This window comes from Bos grunniens, chromosome 15 (assembly GCF_055505025.1).
Source record: "Bos grunniens cultivar Pamir isolate PY7600 chromosome 15, Bosgru_T2T1.0, whole genome shotgun sequence".
In the NCBI taxonomy this organism is placed as follows: domain Eukaryota; kingdom Metazoa; phylum Chordata; class Mammalia; order Artiodactyla; family Bovidae; genus Bos; species Bos grunniens.
Window position 1 is genome coordinate 80,543,173 of NC_141179.1, and position 16,516 is coordinate 80,559,688.

The window sequence follows — 16,516 nt, forward strand, 5'->3', positions numbered from 1 at the left end:
TTAGAAGATGGTGTTTGCTATGACAAGTGTGTTCTCTTGGCAAAACTCTATTAGCCTTTGCCTTGCTTCATTCTGTATTCCAAGGCCAAATTTGTCTGTTACACCAGGTGTTTCTTGACTTCCTACTTTTTATCCCAGTCCCCTTTAATGAAAAGGACATCTTTTTGGGGTGTTAGTTCTAGAAGATCTTGTAGGTCTTCACAGAACTGTTCAACTTCAGCTTCTTCAGTGTTACTGTTCAGGGCATAGACTTGGATCACCATGATGTTGAATGGTTTGCCTTGAAAACGAACAGAGATCATTCTGTCGTTTTTGAAATTGCAACCAAGTACTGCATTTCAGACTCTTTTGTTGACTATGATGGCTACTCCATTTCTTCAAAAGGATTCCTACCCACAGTAGTAGATATATTGGTCATCTGAGTTAAATTCACCCATTGCAGTCCATCTTAGTTCACTGATTCCTAGAATGTCGACATTCACTCTTGCCATCTCCTGTTTGACCACTTCTAATGTGCCTTGATTCATGGACCTGACATTCCAGGTTCCTATGCAATATTGCTCTTTACAGCATCGGACCTTGCTTCTATCACCTGTCCCATCCACAACTGGGTGGTGTTTTTGCTTTGGCTCAACCCCTTCATTCTTTCTGGAGTTATTTCTCCACTGATCTCCAGTAGCATCAGATCAGATCAGTCGCTCAGTCGTGTCCGACTCTTTGCGACCCCATGAATCGCAGCACGCCAGGCCTCCCTGTCCATCACCAACTCCCAGAGTTCACTGAGACTCATGTCCATCGAGTCAGTGATGCCATCCAGCCATCTCATCCTCTGCCGTCCCCTTCTCCTCCTACCCCTAATCCCTCCCAGCATCAGAGTCTTTTTCAATGAGTCAACTGTGGCATATTGGACACCTACTGACCTGGGGAGTTCATCTTTCAGTGTCCTATCTTTTTGCCTTTTCATACTGTTCATGGGGTTCTCAAGGCATGAATACTGAAGTGGTTTGCCATTCCCTTCTCCAGTGGACCACATTCTGTCAGACCTCTCCACCATGACCCTTCCATCTTGGGTGGAAATTATTTTCAATAAATGCCCAGAAGTCATAAGTTGGACTATACAGGGAGTTGCTAATCAACAGGTATATAAAGTTTCAGTTAAGGAAGGTGAATAAAATCTAGAGATCTACTCTATAGCATTTAACTGTAATTTACCATACTGTACTGTTCACTCATAAATTATTTAATGGGGCAGATCTCATATTATGTATTTTATCACATTAAACCAAAATTTAAAAAGTAGACAAGGTCCATGGAATTTCCCAAGCAAAAATACTAGAGTGGGTTGCCATTTCCTACTCCAGGGGATCTCCCCAATCCAGAGATCAAACAACTCAAGTCACCCACATTGGTAGGCAGATTCTTTACCACTGTGCCACCTGGGAAGCCCAAATCAACTATACTTCAATAAATTTTTCTTTTTTCTTGGGGAAAAAAAACAGGCATCAGAGACACAGAATCAACATCCTGTAGTGCAGTGTTACAGGACAAAAGAAAAACTAAAGTCTCAAAAGAGAGGGTTGTCCTCAGTGCAAAAGGAGGCAGGTAGATTGAAAAACCTATTGGGAAGTTATGCTACAATTAAAAAAAAAAAAAAAAACGAAGCAGATGAAAAAATCTTGAACTAGATGAAAAAATATCATATGATCATTAGGGCTCATTTCCTAAATATCCGCAAGTCTAACTTACATAGTAGCTTGCCTAAATTAATATTTAAATGTCTCATAAACACTTAAAATTTAATAAGTTCATAATATCACTTTCATCACTCCATCTTAAATCATAACCCCAAATATTTGAAAAACCATATCTGATTTAGTCACACAAAAAAAAAAAATCACAAAAGTATTTTTTGTTCCTAATCTCAGTGTCATTCCTTCATCTCTTTCTCATAGAGCCCACACCATGAATTATGTTGCTGATGCTTTCTTGTTTCTGCTCTCAACTGTTATTGTACCATCTTCTCTCTATTTCCATTTCTCTACTTTGGCTTATTATCTTCCATCAGGAATCCTATAGCAACTGTTTAACTCACTTTTAAATTTTTACTCATGATTTCTACCTCCTTTCAATTATGTAATTATTATCTTCATAACAGTAGGAATTATCTTTTTAAAGTTTAAAACTGGCCATGTTCCTTATCTACCTTCAAACTCATCAATACTTTAGAATTCACTTAAAATAAAATCCAACTATTTACTGTGACCTATATCATATGATTCTGCTGTCCCCATTTCCTCATTATTATTTAGTCACACTGGCTCCATTAAGTTTTCCTATAAAAACTGACAGGAAAAAGAATAGTTATTTTCTACCCCAAAACAGCATCTTCAAGAAATTGGAATCCTGGAATGTTCTTCCAGTGGTTCATTCAAAAGTTGGTTCTGCCTCACTCTTCAGTTTTAGTTCAAATGTCATGTCTCAAAAAGGTCTTCTCTTAACATCTTGTGTGAAAGAATTCTCCCAGGTTATCCTAATGTGTATTTTGTTACTTGTTCTTATTAAAATTAATATACTCTACAATTACCTTGTGCTTATATTTTTTTACCAGCCCTTTCTCTCTTCCCTATTACTGGAATAGAATGTCCCTGAGGTAAGGGACAAGTCATTCAACTGAAGCTTGGCTATTTCCTGACAAAAGTAGAAAATCAACAAATACCTGGTAATTAAGTAAGAAAATGATTCAAGGGACCAAAGAGAATGTTTGGTGTCAGAAACAAACTAGTATAAAATATTCAACAATATTAGAAGTAATTTTGGTCTTATATCTCTGATTCTTTTTTATTGTAATAACTCTTTTTTTTTTCTTTCTTACTGTAGAATTTTTGTTTTAATTTTGTTTAGAAGAGAAACGTCAGTTCTGGTCTTTGAAAAGTCACATATTTATGATATATAGATTTAAAAGACACTTTATTGAATTATGATTGACATGCAAAAACTCTACATGTTTAATGTATGCAACTTGATGAGATTGGAGATGTATGTGTATCAGTGAAATCATCACCACAATCTATGCCATAAGCAGAGTCACCATCTACAAAAGTTTCTTCCTGCTCACTTTATTAATTATTGTTAATATATTGCATATGCATATATATATGTTAATTGTTGCTACAGGGTAAATCTTATGTTAACTGATCATGTAGCTTTGACTCTCTACAACTTCTCTCTAAGTCCTTGGATTAGAGGCTATGAACAGGCTTCTCTGTGTCAGGTGCCCCCAGCTAGACATCAACTGTTATTGAGAAAAAACTCAACTTAGTGAAGTCAAATATCACCTTTCAAATATCTCTAGCAAAATATTCAGTTGTATTATAATCTAATGTAGACCCTTTAGAAAATATATGTAATGAAATTACGATAGAAGTTCTATAAAAGGATGTTTAATATTATTGCATTGATGAAAACTATCAAAAATCTGATAAAATATCAGTAAAGTGATGAACTAAAATTGAGGTCAGAAGTATTTCATAATTCAAAAAATAACATTATAAAATTGTAAAAATAAAAAAAAATAATGGTTAAAATAAAAGCACATTGAAATAATATGAGGAATTGCATCAACTTGTGGGCAAGAAGGAAAAGAGCTATGAAAGTGAGGAAAACACTTTCAAAGAGAAAAATTTTTTTTAAAGCTGAAAAGAGAATAGTTGATGTAAAAAGTATATCTGAGAACTTGTCTCCATATATTTTTTTCTGGTAATAAAGTGGAAAATGATCAAAGAGGTTATCAGAAATAGATGGTCAAATTTGCAAGTTCAACATATACTGAATAGAAGCTATAGAAATACAGTATAAATGAAAAGGGGTAGAGCATTGGCTAAATTATCTATTCTTAAGAAAAAGCAAGAAATCTCACATTAAGAAATTAAGAACAGACGCCAAAGTCTTTGTGTGCTTAGTCACTCAGTCATGTCCGACTCTGTGACCCCCATCAGGACTTTCACCCACCAGGGTCTTCTGTCCATGGAATTTTCCAGGCAAGACTATTGGAACAGGTTGCATTTCCTATTCCCAGAGATCTTCCCAACCCATGGATAGAACCTCTGTCTCTTGCATATCCTGCATTGGCAGGCAGATTTTTTACCATTAAGCCACTTGGGAAATCTTGAATTCTTAGGGAACTTGCAGTTCCTCATGTCTTCCTCACAGTTTGTGCAAGAGGCATCAGATTGGAGTCTCCATTCTATTTTTTAATATAAATTTATTTATTTTAATTGGAGGTTAATTACTTTACAATACTGTATTGGTTCTGCCATACATCAACATGAATCCGCCACAGACTAAAACAGTCATAATTTAATAAGATTATGAGAAAATAAATTTTCAAAATATACATTACACTGGATTGTCTGTTTAAATTGCTATACCTGTTTCATCTCTTCAGTAAATGATTGTAAAGTTGGTTTACTAGACCTAGAACTGAGTTTAATAACTGAGACCAATAGGAAATCTCATCAAAGGATTGCTTTTGACATCTAATAACAGTCCTGGAAAATAATTTCATAAAGTCTGTGACTACTTCTTTTTTCTTCAAACAGATGACTTTCCAAACTGTTACATGGCTAATGGAAATTTCACTCAGGTCACTGAGTTTATTCTCACAGGAGTCTCAGAATGTCCAGTCCTCCAGATCCCACTCTTCTTTGTCTTCCTGGTCATCTATGGACTGACCGTGACAGGGAACCTAAGCATCATCACCCTCACCAATGTGGACTCTCACCTTCAGACCCCCATGTATTTCTTCCTCCAGCACTTGGCTATCATCAATCTTGGCAATTCAACTGTCATTGCCCCTAAAATGCTGATCAATTTCTTAGTAAAGAAACACACCACCTCCTACTATGAACGTGCCACCCAACTGGGAGGGTTCTTGGTTTTCATTGTAGCTGAGGTGCTCCTGTTAGTTGTGATGGCCTATGACCGCTATGTGGCCATTTGTAACCCCCTGCTCTACATGGTGGTGGTGTCTCAGATGATCTGTCTTCCACTAGTTTCCCTCACATACCTCTATAGCTTTTGTACATCAATTGTGACTTCATCGTCTGTATTCTCTATGACTTACTGCTCTTCCAATGTAATCAATCACTTTTACTGTGATACCGTCCCTCTGTTAGCGTTGTCTTGCTCCGATACTTCAGTTCCAGAAGCAGTAATATATATATCTGCATCTACAAATTTGATGTTTTCCATCATTACTGTCATAGCGTGTTATTTCAACATTGTTCTGTCCATTCTAAAGATACGTTCATCAGAAGGAAAGAAAAGAGCCTTTTCCACATGTGCCTCACATATTACAGCAGTGTCAGTCTTCTATGGAACTCTAATTTTTATGTATATGCAGCCTCAAACTAACCATTCTATGGGTGCTGATAAAATGGCTTCAGTGTTCCATACACTGGTGATTCCCATGCTGAACCCCATGATCTACAGCCTGAGGAACAAGGACATGAAAGCTGCATTGAAGAGATTTATTAGAAATCCATGCTGTTTTTAGAGTCATTCTAGTTTTAAAACTCTGTAGATAAATGAAGATAGGCTGCCATTGGTTGGAGAAAGCTGAGATTAGATGTCTGGTTTATAGGTTCTCAAGTAACCCTGGAAATTAAATAGAATTATGTTTCTAGGAAATGGTGATTTTAAAAATAACCTGACTCTCCTGGAATTCTCAGATAAATACAGAAATGAAGCATATTCACTAACTTTGCTAAGTGTTCAGTTATCTAGATTGAAAGAAATGTTTCCAGGAGTCAGGAGAGATATGTTAAGAAATAAGTAAAATAGAACAGAGCAATATCTATAAATGAAACAAGCAAGCTGATCTTTCTTATTATTTTGTTTCTTTTTCTTTTTATCCTGGATATGTATGGGTATAGTAGATAACTACATCTTGAAGAATTGTAATTAGAGATGGCTAAAATCCTTTTTACTCTTTCTAGCAAAATTATGCCAGTTATCTTTAAAGTAAAACTCCCTACTCTTTCTTAATATTGTTTGTTTGATAAAATATATAGTAGGAGTGAATTTATATTCTGAATGTCAACCAAAATATGACTATTTTATTCTATTAATATATTTTATATATTTTGAATTTGTTATAAATGTATATAATTTATACATCAACATAAAAACATAGTCAATTTTTTAATATGCTCTCATTTTATTCATGAGCTTAGTGGATACCGTTAAGATTTTCCTTTCTCCTTACTAAGTATATTCCTCTTTACTGCGTTTAATACATGGACTTTATTGTGAGACAATGGACATTCAATGAACAATCAGAGTTCTTTATACCATTACCAAAACAATTTGTTTTCAAAAAATATTCTGTTATGTTTTCTGATAGTTTTTTTATCAGTGAGCTTACACTAAAATCTGTTCTCCAACTGTGAATGGATGGGGGTGACCAGACCATATCACAGACTTATTAAATCAGATCACCAAATAAAGATTACTAAAACCATATTTTAAGAAAAGTTGAAAGAAGTTGAGGTTACAAAAATATTCAGAGATAAGATTGTAGAGACTCATATTCACATATAAGTTTTCAAATACAATCCACACTTTATTTTTAATGCAATATAAAATGGGTTTTATGTCCAAATATCAGAAGTTTATGTTTTGAAAGGACTGAAAAGCAATTGAGAGGAAATGAAATCAGGAAAATAAGGGAAATTTAGATACACTTTATCACGAAGTGTTGTTGATGTACAATATTATATTAGTTTTAGGTATAGTTGAACATTACACATGTGAAATAAAAAAATAAATAAAACACACTAATGACTGTAACAAAATAGAAATAGATTCATAGGAACAAAGAGCAGACTAGTGGGGAAAGGGAAGAGGAGAGAGATAAGATAGTGGCAAAGGAAGAGGTACAATCCACTGTGTGCAAAATTACTGGAAAATTGGCGAACAGAGAGGACACATATGTAATGAGTGTTTTCAGATATCTGACAATTGGCAGCACAGGACTGTGATGTCAGTAAAGGGTACAGTTAACTGTCCTTCACATGGGGTGATGGTGAGCATGAAGAGAACACAGTACTCAGGTAAAGTTGAAGACACAGTCAGACCAGAAGGGCCGAAGCACCTGGGATATGTGAGTTGGGAACTGGAGTGGAGACACCTAAGCAGACACAGTGACTACCCAGCAGCCTGAATTCTGCTTGAGAGGTCCAGCGACTTCTGAATCATACCTATTAAGGTGAGATTCCATAAGGCCAGGTCAAGAACAGCTACCAGGGAGTGAGAAATGGCTGGAGGTCTGGATGGTGAAGACTACCACTTCACACAGGATTGAAACACATCACAATTCTGTCAAACTCTAGTGAGAAAACTCACTGAATGCCTAGGGCTCTGTCCAACTCAAACCTGAGCCATGCGGGTGGGGGAAAGGTTGAAGACTCCAGACAAAGCTAAAAATGTACACGAACATTTATATTACCATCCACGAGGCAGAGTTTGCAGTTTGACACAAACTTTGTTAATTTCCTGCAAAAATAAGTAACTACAAGAACAAATAAATTCAGCCCTCTTAAGAAAAATATAGCAGTATTTAGATATCATCACAGCATCCTATCACAATTTCCAATTCGACTACAAAGTTCTCTAACACAGCAGAATCCTTGAATTGATAACAGAGAGTGGTTTCTAGTTTTCCTTCTCGCTTCTCAGTCTTCAGAGTGTTAGTCTGTGTACCTTGAGATGGGACTTTATCAGCTTTATGGCCTCTTCTACCCACTCCATCTCCTGCATCCCAATCCGTTCTGTACATGAGAAGCTGTCTGAGAGGAGAAGATTTTTTGCCCTCCCTGCTGCTGCGGCTGCTGCTGCTAAGTCGCTTCAGTCGTGTCCGACTCTGTGTGACCCCATAGACGGCAGCCCACCAGGCTCCCCTGTCCCTTGGATTCTCCAGGCAAGAACACTGGAGTGGGTTGCCATTTCCTTTTCCAATGCATGAAAGTGAAAAGTGAAAGTGAAGCCACTCAGTCGTGTCCAACTCTTCATAACCGCATGGACTGCAGCCTGCCAGGTTCCTCCGTCCATGGGATTTTCCAGGCGAGAGTACTGGAGTGGGTTGTCATTGCCTTCTCCATCCCTACTGGTGCATTTTTTTGCTTTGTATCAATGCAGGATTTTGAGCCAAAGAATTAAACAGAGACATCAAAATAATAAAACCTCTGTGTGTTTATTGGCCATCTGGATGTCTTCTTTGGACAAATCTCTATTTAGATCTTCTGCTTATTTTCTTGATTAGTTTGTTTGTTTTCCTAATATTGAGCTATACCAGCTGCTTATATATTTTGGAGATTAATACTTTGTCAGTTGTTTCATTTGGAATTATTTTCTCCCATTCTGAGGACTGTCTTTTTATCTTGTTTATTGTTTTCTTTGCTGTGCAAAACTTTTAAGTTTAAATAGGTTCCATTTGTATATTTTTGTTTTTATTTCCAATACTCTAGTAGGTGTGTCAAAGAGGACCTTGCTGTAACTTATATCAAAGAGTGTTCTGTCTATATTTTCTTTCAGAATGTTATAGCTTCTGGTCTTATATTTAGTTTAGTTTTGTTTTTTAATTCACTTTGAGTTTATCTTTGTGTATGGTGGTAGGAACTGTTCTAATTTCATTCTTTTACACATATTTGTCCAATTTTCCCAGCACCACATATTGAAGAAACTATCTTTTCTCCATTGTATATCATTGCTTTCTTTGTCAAAAATGAGATGTCCATAGGTGTGCAGGTTTATCTCTGGACTTTCTATCTTATCCCATTGGTCTATATTTCTGTTTTTGTGCCAACCCCCCAAAAATGGGCAGAAGACCTAAGTAGACAGTTCTTCAAAGAAGACATACAGATTACAAATAAACACATGGATAAAAAGAATGCTTAGCATTGCTTATTGCTAGAGAAATGTAAATCAAAACCACAATGAGGTATCACCTCACACAGCTCACAATGGTCATCATTAAAAAATCTACAAATAATAAATCCTGGAGAGAATGTGGGAGAAATGGGAATCCAATTGCACTGTTGGTGGGAATGTAAATTTATACAGCCACCATGGAGAACAGTATGGAGACTCCTTAAAAACACTAGGCATAAAACTACCATATGACCCAGTGATCCCACTACTGGGTATATACCCTGAGAAAAACAATTGGAAAAGACACACGTGCCCCAATGTTCATAGTGGCATTATGTACAATAGCTACAATGTTGAAGCAACTTAGATGTCCATTGACAGAAGAATGGATAAAAAAATGTCATACAAATATACAATGGAATATTCAGTTCAGTTCAGTCACTCAGTCGTGTCTGATTCTTTTTGACCCCAGGAATCGCAGTACACAAGGCCTCCCTGTCCATCACCAACTCCCGGAGTTCACCAGACTCACGTCCATTGAGTCAGTGATGCTATCCAGCCATCTCATCCTCTGTCGTCCCCTTCTCCTCCTGCCCCCAACCCCTCACAGCATCAGAGTCTTTTCCAATGAGTCAACTCTTCGCATGAGGTGGCCAAAGTACTGGAGTTTCAGCTTTAGCATCATTCCTTCCAAAGAAATCCCAGGGCTGATCTCCTTCAGAATGGACTGGTTGGATCTCCTTGCAGTCCAAGGGACTCTCAAGAGTCTTCTCCAACCACAGTTCAAAAGCATCAATTCTTCAGCACTCAGCCTTCTTCACAGTCCAACTCTCACATCCATACATGACCACTGGAAAAACCATAGCTTTGACTAGACGGACCTTTGTTGGCAAAGTAATGTCTCTGCTTTTGAATATGCTATCTAGGTTGGTCATAACTTTCCTTCCAAGGAGTAAGTGTCTTTTAATTTCGTGGCTGCAATCACCATCTGCAGTGATTTTGGAGCCCAGAATAATAAAGTCTGACACTGTTTCCACTGTTTCCCCATCTATTTCCCATGAAGTGATGGGACCAGATGCCATGATCTTTGTTTTCTGAATGTTGAGCTTTAAGCCAACTTTTTCACTCTCCTCTTTCACTTTCATCAAGAGGCTGTTGAGTTCCTCTTCACTTTCTGCCATAAGGGTGGTGTCATCTGCATATCTGCGTTATTGATATTTCTCCCGGCAATCTTGATTCCAGCTTGTGCTTCTTCCAGTCCAGCGTTTCTCATGATGTACTCTGCATATAAGTTAAATAAGCAGGGTGACAATATACAGCCTTGACGTATTCCTTTTCCTATTTGGAACCAGTCTGTTGTTCCATGTCCAGTTCTAACTGTTGCTTCCTGACCTGAATACAAATTTCTCAAGAGGCAGATCAGATGGTCTGATATTCCCATCTCTTTCATAATTTTCCATAGTTTATTGTGATCCACACACTCAAAGGCTTTGGTATAGTCAATACAGCAGAAATAGATGTTTTTCTGGAACTCTCTTACTTTTTCCATGATCCAGCAGATGTTGGCAATTTGATCTTTGGTTTCTCTGCCTTTTCGAAAACCAGCTTGAACATCAGGAAGTTCACGGTTCACATATTGCTGAAGCCTGGCTTGAAGAATTTTGAGCATTACTTTACTAGCATGTGAGATGAGTGCAATTGTGCGGTAGTTTGAGCATTCTTTGGCATTGCCTTTCTTTGGGATTGGAATGAAAACTGACCTTTTCCAGTCCTATGGCCACTGCTGAGTTTTCCAAATTTGCTGGCATATTGAATGTAGCACTTTCACAGCCTCATCTTTCAGGATTTGAAAGAGCTCAACTGGAATTCCATCACCTCCACTAGCTTTGTTCATAGTGATGCTTTCTAAGGCCCACTTGACTTCACGTTCCAGGATGTCTGGCTCTATGTCAGTGATCACACCATCGTGATTATCTGGGTCATGAAGAACTTTTTTGTACAGTTCTTCTGTGTATTCTTGCCATCTCTTCTTAATATCTTCTGCTTCTGTTAGGTCCATACCATTTCTGTCCTTTATTGAGCCCATCTTTGCCTGAAATGTTCCCTTGGTATCTCTAATTTTCTTGAAGAGATCTCTAGTCACCAGATGGTCAACACCGAAATCAGATTGATTATATTCTTTGCAGCCAAAGATGGAGAAGCTCTATACAGTCAACAAAAACAAGACCAGGAGCTGACTGTGGCTCAGATCATGAACTCCTTATTGCCAAATTCAGACTGAAATTGAAGAAAGTAGGGAAAACCACTAGACCATTCAGGTATGTCCTAAATCAAATCCCTTATGATTATACAGTGGAAGTGAGAAATAGATTTAAGGGCCTAGATCTGATAGATAGAGTGCCTGATGAACTATGGAATGAGGTTCATGACATTGTAAAGGAGACAGGGATCAAGACCATCCCCATGGAAAAGAAATGCAGAAAAGAAAAATGGCTGTCTGGGGAGGCCTTAAAAATACCTGTGAAAAGAAGAGAAGCAAAAAGCAAAGGAGAAAAGGAAAGATATAAGCATCTGAATGCAGAGTTCTGAAGAACAGCAAGAAGAGATAAGAAAGCCTTCTTCAGTGATCAATGCAAAGAAATAGAGGAAAACAACAGAATGGGAAAGACTAGAGATCTCTTCAAGAAAATTAGAGATACCAAGGGAACATTTCATGCAAAGATGGGCTCGATAAAGGACAGAAATGGTATTACTCAGCCTCAAAAAGAATGGATTTAACTCCATTCTAGGGATGTGGATGAAATTACAACCTGTTATATAGAATGAAGTAAGTAATAAAGAGAAAAACAAATGTTGCCTATTAACATACACACACACAAACACACACACACACATATATATAGAGAGAGAGAGTGAATCTAGAAAAAAATGGTATTGATGAATCTATTTGCAGAAAAGGAATGGAAACTCAGATATAGAGAATGGACTTGTGGATACAGTGGAGGAAAAGGAGAACACGATGAATGGAGAAAGTAGCACTGACGTATATACACCTCCACATGTAAAACAGATAGCTGGTGAGAAGTTGCTATATAACACAGGGGCCCAGACTGGCACTTTGTCATGACTTAGAGGGGTGGAATAGGTGGAGGGGAGGGAAACCTCAGCGGGATGTGGTACATGTATAATTATGGCTGATTTGCATTGCTATATGGCAGAAAATAACAAAACACTGTAAAGCAAATTTCCCTCAATATGAAATAAAATAAGAAAACTTCTAGAAAATCTCCAAAAGCAGTTTCATCTAACACACTTATAAAAAGTCCAAAAAAATCAATAAAAGATTGATTAAAATGGACAAAATTTAGACACTTTAAAATGTATATATATATGAATGACCAGCAAATACATTGACAAATGTCCAATGTCATTAGTGATTAAGTAAATGAAAATTAAACTCACAATGAGATAATTTCATCTCTATTTCCATTTATAAGTGGATTCATTTTGATATATGGCAAAACCAATACAATATTGTAAAGTTAAAATAAAATAAAGTAAAAAAAATCCTATCCAATGATGATTTGCTTGCAATTTTATCATAACTTCTGAAACAGTTGTAATTTTACTGTGAGAAAGCACATCCATCTTTTTCATTGTTACTGTAATAGCTGTCTTTAAGTAAGTGTCTCCCTGCAACTGTACAGATAAATTATACTGTGTTCTTCCTTTCCTTAAACTGTTCCTTACAATTTTTCGCTAGGGAATATGCAGGTTATCCTAGGTAATTCAAAGACATCACAGGCAATTAAAAAAAAAAAAAACTCATATAATTTGGGGAGAATCATCTGAATAAATTTCATACTACTTCCTCAGGGAACATCACAAGGAGAGAGGGAACATATAAATTGCCCCTACCCAAAGACAAGTCAGAGTAATCTGAGAGCAGAAATTCGAATTCTTCATTAAAGGTGAGTAAATAAGAATTGTAGATGTTGCTTAACACCACGATTTTGGTAATTTCACTTAATTCTTAACTATGGATACTCTTTCAGTCACTGACAGCTTATTCTTTACATCACAAAAATTTCATTATCTCTTTTGTTAACTGGTTTCCCTGGAAAAGCATGGCAGTTTTAGGATATTAAATCCTATGAATTGACTAGAGGTCATATATTCATTTGGTTTGTGAAAATGAAAATTGGTAGTTGGATATTGCAAGTGAAGAAGTAATTAGGAATATCTGAAAATCATCAGCAAATTAATCTGTTAAAATTAGTAAAGTTAAGATTTCCAGATAAAATACAGGATGTTCAGTTGAATTTAAATTTCAGGTAAATAATAACTATGTTTTAATATCTGGCTCATTTGGAGAAGGAAATGGCAACCCACTCCAGTATTCTTGCCTGAAGAATCGCAGGGACAGGGGAGCCTGGTGGGATGCCATCTATGTGGCCACACAGAGTCAGACACGACTGAAGTGACTTAGCAGTAGCAGCCTGTAATATTTGACTTTTTTCCTATAAATATACCCAACACAGGTCTTCTTTGGTGGATCAGTGGTAAAGAATTCCCCTACCAATGCAGGAGACTTAGATTTGATCCCTGGTCTGGGAAGATCCCCTGGAGAAGGAAATGGCAACCCTCTCCAGTATTATTTCCTGGAAAATCCCATGGATGGAGGAGCTTGGTGGTCTACAATCCATGGGGTTGCCAGGGGTTGAACATGACTTAGCGACTGAACAACAACAAAAACAAACAGCCAGTGCAATCTTAGAAAAATAATATTTTAAGATATGTGTTACTCATGAATCATTTTATGAACTGAATAATTTTACTATATTATTCCATATATATGTGAATAAACTCCCATGCTTAAATTGAGAGATGTTTTAGTTGTTTTCCCTACTGATTGCTTATGCTTATGTTTGTTCATATGTTTGTTTCTTTTCAGACAAATATTTACAAACTGAGTGAATAGACTGGCAAATGAATAGAATTAAAAAAATGTTATGGAGTTACGGAGTTTTTTTTAAGAGTTATGGAGAAAGCTATGAACCTCAAATAATTCCTAACTGCTATCACCAAGTCTGAAGATTGAAAAGTCAGTCATCCCATTGCATAATTTTGTACTCTGTGATTTAATGTCTAAGTCGTGTCTGACTCTTACGAACCCATGGACTGCAGCCCACCAGGCTCCTCTACCTGTGGGATTGTCCTCTAATGGTTAGCCCTAAATGAAAGTATATAAAATGTTTAATCAGGATATTAGAAAATGACCAGAAATATCATTTCCCAAATTAGCAGAATGGGTAGGGTTTCACTTTCTCTTAAACATCCTGATAGCAATTCCTTTTGATAAATACCTGGAAGTTGTAAGCTGGACCATATAGACAGTTGCTAATCAACAAGTATAAAGTTTCAGTTACATGAGGTGAATAAGATCTAGAGATCTGCTGCACGGCATTGTGTCTGTATTTAACAATACTGTTCTGTTCAGCCATAAATCTCTTAACAGGGCATATTTCAAGTTATGTATTCTTACCACATTGTTTAAAATAAAAATTTTTTTAAATGGGCAAGGTGCAAGGATCTGGAAATGTAGAAGAATGTAATAGCTGACACTGAAAATGAAGACATGTCTAATAAACATAAGGATGATTCTTAGTAGAAATGAAGACTTCAAAGTGGTAAAACTGATACTATAAATCTGAATTCCATTGCTTAATCCAATGTGTTTCTCTTTCTATTTAAAAAAAAAAAAAAAAGATAGCAAGCCATGTTACCCCTGTAAATCAGAGTGCGACTCAGTAGAGAAACAGCTGCTGCTGCTGCTGCTAAGTCGCTTCAGTCGTGTCCGACTCTGTGCGACCCCATAGACGGTAGCCCACCAGGCTCCCCCATTCTGGGATTCTCCAGGCAAGAACAGTGGAGTGGGTTGCCATTTCCTTCTCCAATGCATGAAAGTGAGAAGTGAAAGTGAAGTCGCTCAGTCGTGTCCGACTCTTAGCGACCCCATGGACTGCAGCCCACCAGGCTCCTCTGTCCATGGGATTTTCCAGGCAAGAGTACTGGAGTGGGGTGACATTACCTTCTCCAGAGAAACAGCAGACAACACCATCTAGAAAGAAGGAATAGAATTGGCTCAGCAATCTCCAGCACTGTCTTTCCTTCTCAACTCCACTCCTTGGATCAGACCAGATTTCTGGTTTGTGAAGTCAGAACCTCTGTAGTCTCTTAAAGAGAAAAGAAAATCTGAGGGGAAAAAATGTTTATTTTCTAGATTGCTTGTCTTTACTCAACTGGTATCTTTTAATATCAGTAGGGAAACAGAGGGACTAGTGTTGAGTGTATGTCTGGTGGAACGATATGACTAGAAAAGTGATACAGACCTGAGTGTGGAATGCATTGAATATGAGACCAAGGCTTTTTCAATTATTCTTAAAGATATCTCAGATTACATGTTTGATTAATCAGAAAGTTTTAATGACTCCTACTTACTTATCAACAAATCTGAGAGAATGGTAGCCTAAAGAAGAGAAGGATACAGTAGTCCATGAAAGTGTTAATGACAGCTTGACCTAAAGAAGGAGGAGAGGGGGTGCTTAAGATGGCAAAGAAATATGGAAATTGGCAAAAAATACAACGTGGAGCTTTAAAAGAAACTTAGAGGAAAAATATAATATCTGTGATTTAAGTGATAGCTTTTCAACATTTACTTTTGCAATTTCTCAAGCGCACATGGAACCTTCTCCAGGATAGATCACATCCTGGGCCATAAATCTAGCCTTGGTAAATTCAAAAAAATAGAAATCATTCCAAGCATCATTTTTGACCACAATGCAGTAAGATTAGCTCTCAATTACAGGAGAAAAACTATTAAAAATTCCAACATATGGAGGCTGAACAAAACGCTGCTCAATAACCAACAAATCAGAGAAGATATCTAAATTCCCATAGAAACGAATGAAAATGAAAACACAACAACCCAAAACCTGTGGGACACTGTAAAAGCAGTCCTAAGGGGAAAGTTCATAGCAATACAGGCATACCTCAAGAAACAAGAAAAAAGTCAAATAAATAACCTAACTCTACACCTAAAGCAACTAGAAAAGGAAGAAATGAAGAACCCCAGGGTTAGTAGAAGGAAAGAAATCTTAAAAATTAGAGCAGAAATAAATGCAAAAGAAACAAAAGAGACCATAGCAAAAATCAACAAAGCCAAAAGCTGGTTCTTTGAAAGGATAAACAAAATTGACAAACCATTAGCCAGACTCATCAAGAAACAAAGGGAGAAAAATCAAATCAATAAAATTATAAATGAAAATGGAGAGATCACAACAGATAACACAGAAATACAAAGAATCATAAGAGACTACTATCAACAATTATATGCCAATAAAATGGACAACATAGAAGAAATGGACAAATTCTTAGAAATGTCCAACTTTCCAAAACTGGACCAGGAAGAAATAGAAAATCTTAACAGACCCATCACAAACACGGAAATTGAAACTGTAATCAAAAATCTTCCAGCAAACAAAAGCCCATGTCCAGACAGCTTCACAGCTGAATTCTACCAAAAATT

At 36.9% G+C, this 16,516-nt stretch overlaps 1 pseudogene; it reads left to right on the forward strand.

The window, feature by feature from the left end:
* Positions 1 to 4,618: 4,618 nt before the first annotated feature.
* On the forward strand, positions 4,619 to 5,535 carry LOC147358717 (olfactory receptor 8J3-like; annotated as a pseudogene).
* Positions 5,536 to 16,516: the final 10,981 nt, after the last annotated feature.